Source organism: Acanthochromis polyacanthus, chromosome 19 (assembly GCF_021347895.1).
Source record: "Acanthochromis polyacanthus isolate Apoly-LR-REF ecotype Palm Island chromosome 19, KAUST_Apoly_ChrSc, whole genome shotgun sequence".
In the NCBI taxonomy this organism is placed as follows: domain Eukaryota; kingdom Metazoa; phylum Chordata; class Actinopteri; family Pomacentridae; genus Acanthochromis; species Acanthochromis polyacanthus.
The window spans coordinates 4,226,813-4,232,812 of NC_067131.1; the positions used below are offsets into that span (position 1 = coordinate 4,226,813).

Here is a 6,000-nt window from a genome sequence, read left to right on the forward strand (position 1 = left end):
TTTTTGAGAACAAAGGAGGAAAAACGTGGTTTTTCTGAGAAATTTATGTCAACTTATGCTTCTCAAAACGTATAAAGTCAAGCATAAGAAGTCAAACACCTCAGGATGAACGGTTGCCATTAAACCACAGCAGAAAAAGGTGGAAAACGACAGAAATAGTGAGTGAAACATGACATTTCCATTGGTTCCATCCAGCTGTCACTGTGCAGTTATTCTCCTGATTATGCAAAATGATCCCAGTCAGCTCAAATAACTGTGATCAGGCGATTACGCAACGACAAATATCTCCACTAAACACAAGTTGGACTGAATTCGGTGCAGATATTCACTTTGTGCTCTTCCAAACACCAGGCTGACATTTAAGAAGGAAGCAGCTCGTGGATCGCCACGACGTTCCATCCGGACATTTCACACACTCTTTTACTACTGCAATCAGTTCAAACAGCGACATGAGCAGTGTGAGGTTTTCTCTCTACGCCTGACTTCTACCAAACATCAACAAGCTTTCCAGTGCAGCTATACATCCAAGCTCATCTATTAGAGGAGAAAAAGACAAACAGTGTCTTTACTCTTGGTTTTATCTGTCTGCACACACATTCCTCCATCGTTTTTACAAGAAAGTGGCACAAGAATTCCTAAAGAAGACAGTTTTCCTGCAATGAAAACTGTCCAAATTGATCAGATTGTCACAATTCCTGGTGATTTAATAGATATTCTGAGGGAATATGTGCATTTTCAGCCCTATAGTGAGATTTTTCTGCCTTTCTAAGTCACTTGGGTGCAGATTTGCGGTGGCTACAGCCCCACAGATGTAGTTTTCTGACCGCCTTCCATCAGCTGAAGTTGAAGGTTGCCTCAGAGCATCTCTGTGGTGCTGATGTTGCGTCTCCTTTAAGGAGATGGACGCATCAGCTGGGAGCACTGCAAATACATTTGCGCGTACAATAAATAAACAGTGATTTTCCCCCCCTCCACATTCGATCCAAGTGTTTGGCCTCATTTCCAAAGCATAAAGAATCTAAATAAATGACAACATGGCTGTGCACAATGCCGCTGCTTCTTCCGCCTCTGCACATCCACTTAGAGTCTCCAACACACACTCATGCACGGTGTCCGCCACATGAAAGACGTATTAAAGCGGAGAACTTACGCGCTCCCGTGGATCGATCCGTGGATGCCATGGCTAGGGAGGGAGGGAGGAGAGGGGGCGCAGCAGCCCCGAAAAACGGTGCGTCCAGACCCGGTGGAAGGAGCCGCTCAGCTCTGCCGCCTCCCGGTGCTCCCTCCGGTAACCTCCTCCTCCTGCTTGTCTCCGGTGCTCCGGTAGCCTCCTGCAGCCGCTACTGTGCGGGACTGAGCATCAGAGCGCACACCGTGGAGCTCCACTCGTGTGGGATGATGATGTCGCGGGAATAGGAGCGATAGTCTCCTTTTAACGAGAACATCTCTGTCTGCTGCCTGAGTCACCCTGACGAGGAGCCAAGACTCAGAACACCTCCGAACAGCGAGCAGAGAGAAGAATCCTGAGGAATGTGATGTCCTAAAAGCTGAGGAGTATTTCTAGTGGAGCAGCTTCGTTTAAAGCCACATGGCTGCTCTGATGCTTCCATCCTCTGTGAACAGGATCCACACCTGAAAGCATCAGCACTGTGATGAAAGAAAAACTACGTGTCTGAATTGTCTGAAACTCCAACCATATAAAGTGCCAGGTTCAGGAAGCACTTTTCATTTACATTTAATCCACATCTGTATTTGCTTCTGGTGTCTTCTGACCCTCATAGAAATCATTTGGGTCAGTGTCCCACTTCTGGGAGAAACTGTTGTCCAACTGCAGAGTCTTATTTCTGAGTTTCAGCATCAAATATGTAATCATAATTATATATAAAAATCATATTCTATACCATAATTTTGTGAGTAAATCCCTGTGGATTTATTTTTTTATTATTATTATTTGTTTTGTTTTATGTGTTATTTTCAGAATTTTCTTTTTTGTATAATCTCCAGATAACTAGTAAAATCATATAAAAACGTCTTAATTTACGCGTTAACTGTAAAAACCAGACCCAAACTGTGAATAATGTCCACGCTAAAATGGTATTATTACAATTACAAAAACAGACCATAAAATTGCACTATTTTCACTGTATTTAAATTGTCATAAATCCAATGTATTATTATTATTATTATTATTATTATTAATATACAGCTATTTGTTGTTATTTGAAAGAAAAAGTACTTATATTGATGACTGAAAATTAAAAAAACAATATAAAATAATAATGAAATAAATAAAAAAATATAAAAATCATTTCACAGATTTTTCATATTTTGTTAAATTATGGATATTATCCAGTAAAATCCTGTAACAAAACACACCACTCCATTGTTTTTTTTTCTTTTTTTCATTTGCTCCTCATTGGTTCTTTTGTAAAGTGTGACTTTGTTATTACACTGTTTTACTGTATTTAAATCTCTGTCAAAATAATCATTTTACAGATAATTTCATTTTTATCTGTTTTGAATGTTACACTATTCCATTATTATTTTTTTATATTTTTTGTGCAAGACTTGCACCGTTTTTGATGGTATAATTTTTCTATTTTAAACACAGTGTAGTTTTACTGTAATAAATAATCTAAAAAATGCTGCAATCAGAGTTAAATTCAGGAACTTCACAAAATTTCAAATCTGTCAGTAAATTGTAAAAAAAGAAAAAAAATTTCATTTACTTATTTACAGCGTATGTCTAAACAGCATCAGTCGATGTATCAATATAATAACGTGCTACTTCCTAAATGGGTACAAGCCACGATAATCCAGTTATACATAGATATAATATTTACAGTTACATAAAAACTGAGGAAGGAGAAAAAAGCAACACATTTACACATTTCTGAGTCTGGAATCGGAGAGATGTTTTTCCCCTTTAATTGACTAATTGAACGGCTAATCTGCATGACATTAAACAGCATGATGTTGATTAGTATCTATTAAAAACTGAAATCTGAAATCTGCAGCTCCTCAGCGCCTAAACTCTGCTTCCGTGAGGAATAACTCTTTCTGTGTTGTCAGTGAAGTTTCCTGCAGGAGCTGATGTGAGTGACGGATTGATGATGGATCACCTGCAGGCTCGGGCCTCTGGGATCAAAAAGCGTCTCCTCCGCCGCTTCTTTTTTAACATTCATTGTGCGACGGTGCTTATCGCACCCCTTTGTACTGACAGGGTGCTATTCTAGTGCATTAAGCCCAAGATAGCTGCGTCATCTGAGAATATGATGACACCATTATCAGGGTTCAGGCTGCTGCAGGTGTGAATGTAAGTGAGCAGGACAGTGATAGCAGACTGGAGTAGATGTGTGTGTGGCAGAAGGTGGTGCATTTGTATATTCTAATGTGTCTGGCTTGGATTGATCAACAAGGGGGCTGTTAAAGTGCCTGTTTATGCTCAGCAGCTTCATACTCTTTGACCTGAAGACACATTCTGAATAAGACAAAAAGGACCCGGAGAGCGCAGTCCTCCTCCAAGGCCGTTCATTCCCCCATTCCCCCACATCATTATTTTTGGCGGTGTGAGAAACAAACACCCCTCAACCTTGAACTCACTTGAATGTAGACTTTGAGATGTGAGTTACATAACGTGGACTCTGATTCGGCTCCAAACTTGCTGATATTATGTCATCGGTGTGGCTGATTTTTGTTTAAACAGATGGAGAAAAAAAAAAGTTGAGTGTAAACTTTGCAACCAGCAGTTTGTGTATCACAGTTCAACAACCAACAGATCATCAAAAAACAGCAGCCAGCTTGTCTGTGTTATGTTCCTCAGTCATTTTTATGCTGCATCACCAATAGACTGATGATCAGTTATTTAGTTTGTTGGAAAATCTAACCTTTTATGCATGTTTAGAATTCATTTAAGGTAGTTTGGCTAAGGCATAGAGTGCACTCATCACGATTTAATTAATTTGGAGATAACAGATTTTCTTTGGTTGACATCTGCCTGACAAATTAGATCAGAAAAGTTGCATTTACTTGGTTGAATCCTTTGATTGTCTTTAAAGCGATGAAACTCGGTGTTGTGGCTCCTGCTGTTTCTGTCCTGCCTAACTACTCCTAACTTGTGGTTAATCCAAAAATGAGCAAATAAATGGATCATAAGTTGAGCTAAAATGGGCCTGGACTGTCCTATGATGTCACCCATGTGTCATTTAAAGTGATCCCATGCTTAACATTAAGCCTTAATAAAATACAAATAAATTAATTATAGAACAATTCACACCCTGTACAGTTGTCATTAAAGGGTAAATTAGCTATAGAGAACAAAACTATTTTTCATACCAGGTTGTAAGCTTGTTTATTTCTGGTGTTAAGTTTGACATTTTAACATGAGGGTCTATGGGGACTGACTCACTTTTGGAATCAGCCTCTAGTGGACATTCAAGGAAATGCAATTTTTGACACGGCTTCATTTTTTTCAGCTCCAGAGGCTGCCGATGTCAGAAAAAAGCTGTTTCTATGGCTTCAGTTTCCTCATACACATTATGCAGAAATAAAGATGAGCAGAAGAAACAAAGGGTCAAATGTAATCACAGGAATAACATTTACCCGTTTGAATATGACAGCGTGCCGCTGATTACAGGAATAGTATCATGATTTTGTTCAAGGACAGAGGGAACAAACATCACCTTCTCCCTGGGTAAACTCACTTTATAAAGCACTTCTTATTTCATACACAATACTTATACAACAAGCTATTTCTCTGTCCTGATGGATTCATTTTCTTCACAGCCACACTCTCAAAACTGACAGCAATCAATTCAGCATACGGAGAAAACTGCTTCACAAAAAGTCCTGAAACGCTGGATTTTAGCTTAAAAACAAGAAGCTATTTTTAGTGTCAAAGAAATCTCGTATAGTCTGGATCATGACAAGCCTGAAACAAGTCAGTGTTGCTCATCATGCAGCATGTTTTTAAAGCAAAAAGCCGAATTGCGACTTTGCAGTGTCTAAAATAAATGCAGCAGAGTAACAAAAATACGGTATAGTTTCATTAGAAGTAAAATGCAATCACCTAAAACTGGTCTAAAACACAATGCTTTTGTAAATATAGTTATCTTTGCAGAAGGATAAAGGACAAATTGGAGAAAACTGACCCAGTTTATCGCTTTTTTTCATTTTTGTCTTCAATACTAGGGGCAATGTTGCCTCAAGTGCTGTGTGATGAACTAAATGTCATTGCTGATCCCGCTTTAGTCTTTATAGTTTGCTCTGCACGCAAGTTTCTGCACAATTTAAAGGAATAACAAAATGTAAATGAGCATTTTTCCATTTCATGTGATAGAAAAATGTGTAAATTCTGTGTAAGATTTGTCACAAAGGAACGTTTTAAGCCTGGTCTTAAAAATAGAGAGGGTATCTGCCTCCCGAACCCAAACTGGGAGCAGGTTCCACAGGAGAGGCGCCTGATAACTGAAGGCTCTGCCTCCCATTCTACTTTTAGAAATTCTAGGAACAACAAGTAAGCCTGCAGTTTGAGAGCGAAGAGTTCTACTAGGATAATATGGTACTAACAGATCTTTAAGATATGATGGAGATTGGTTATTAAGAGCTTTATATGTCAGAAGAAGGATTTTAAATTCTATTCTGGATTTAACCATAGACTGTATAAATAGTGGACGTAGCATCTGGCTCCAGAATTGAAGCCAACCCGGAAGTGTCAAAAACTTGCAATATCCCACCGTCCGCTAGGGTTGGCTCCAAAAAGCTTTTTCTCCATAGACCCCAATTCATTTTTGGAAAACATAAAATATGATAGACTGATTTTCTACAGCTCAGGATTTTTTTCCCGTTAGTTTTCATGGTCAAAATGAGAGATCAGGTGGCCGATCTTAAAATAAATCAATACTGAATTTTAAATAAATCGTTAAAGTTGGCAGAGCCAGGGGGCGTGGCTATACTTGATAGACAGTAACAGAAGCCTCTGCGGTAAAACATGGGCGAGAT

The 6,000-nt window shown here is 38.9% G+C and overlaps 1 protein-coding gene across 1 annotated transcript in view; it reads right to left on the bottom strand.

Moving 5' to 3' along the window:
• The window catches only part of tbkbp1 (TBK1 binding protein 1), a 115,301-nt gene extending 113,680 nt beyond the window's left edge, over positions 1–1,621 (bottom strand). Inside the window, exon 1 of the mRNA XM_022194570.2 lies at positions 1,151–1,621. The gene's annotated coding sequence lies outside the window, so the exon portion shown is untranslated. The remainder of the gene's footprint in view (positions 1–1,150) is intronic.
• Positions 1,622–6,000: the final 4,379 nt, after the last annotated feature.